This window comes from Penaeus monodon, chromosome 25, assembly GCF_015228065.2.
Source record: "Penaeus monodon isolate SGIC_2016 chromosome 25, NSTDA_Pmon_1, whole genome shotgun sequence".
Taxonomy (NCBI): Eukaryota; Metazoa; Arthropoda; class Malacostraca; order Decapoda; family Penaeidae; genus Penaeus; species Penaeus monodon.
In genome coordinates, this window is record NC_051410.1 from 29,607,977 (window position 1) to 29,609,075 (window position 1,099).

Genomic DNA, 1,099 nt, shown 5'->3' on the forward strand with positions numbered 1-1,099 from the left:
TAACCCTTTGTTTTCTTGTAACAGTATATAACAAGGACTTCAAAAGGAATATTGATAAAAGGCAGTAATAGCGGTTATGAATGCAATAACCTTAGTAATGACGATAGAAAGATAACAGACAATGAAACTGAATAACAGCGAAAGAAATATTTTTTGCAATATATTATCATAATGTGAATGTAATCATGCAAATGAAATATTACTTGTTTCATTATATTCACTTTTTTATGAAAATGAATATGTATTTTTTCTAAATCAATAATGGAAAAAAATATTAAATATTACCTTAATTTTCTATTTAAGTTTAATATCAGCGATCATTGCATCTAACAACCCTGCAAGCCCATAACCATTTTGAAATTAGCGAATGGTAAGTAGTCACGATTGCCAGTGGACATTATATAGCACTACGAAACAACAGTAGCAGCTCTTATCTCGTCCTTTGTGTGAAGAAGTGGCACAGTAGCCTCGGGCGTGGCGTGGCAAGGGGGAAGGGGCAGCAGACGAAGGCCCAGAATCACGCACGCACGCCCGGGAGAGGCCCCATTAGGTTGGTCGGAACGTGTCAGAATCTCGACTCCTTACATTATGTTGCCTCGAATTTTCTATTTTTAGAGGAGTTTCTTTTAGCTTGAAGTTGTCTGCATACCATGTGGATATGATAGCCTATCGGTATAGAGAATATTAAGCCTATTTAACCGCCATGAACAATTTGATCACCGAAACATGCGAAAGATCAATAAACAGAAAGAGAGAATAAGAGCGATTTACTTGTTTGAAGTATTGCAATAGGAAAGTAAATTAGCTGAAGGAGTATCTACTGTGCATCCCAAGGGAGCCATTAGCGAACTCCAAAACAGTCGTCTACAAGTCGCCCACCAAGATCGTGCGCTCGTTCTCCGATGATATAAGCCTGACACTGATATAACGACTCATGTGATGGGCAGTTTCTCGTCAACTGTAATAACTAAGCATGTACTGTATGTTTATGCTGGGGTTCATATTTGAGCATTATGTCCATCTGCGATGCATACGGAGCTCATATTAAGACTTACTTCGTTTGGACAATTTCGCAACGTTTAATTCCATTTTCTTTTAA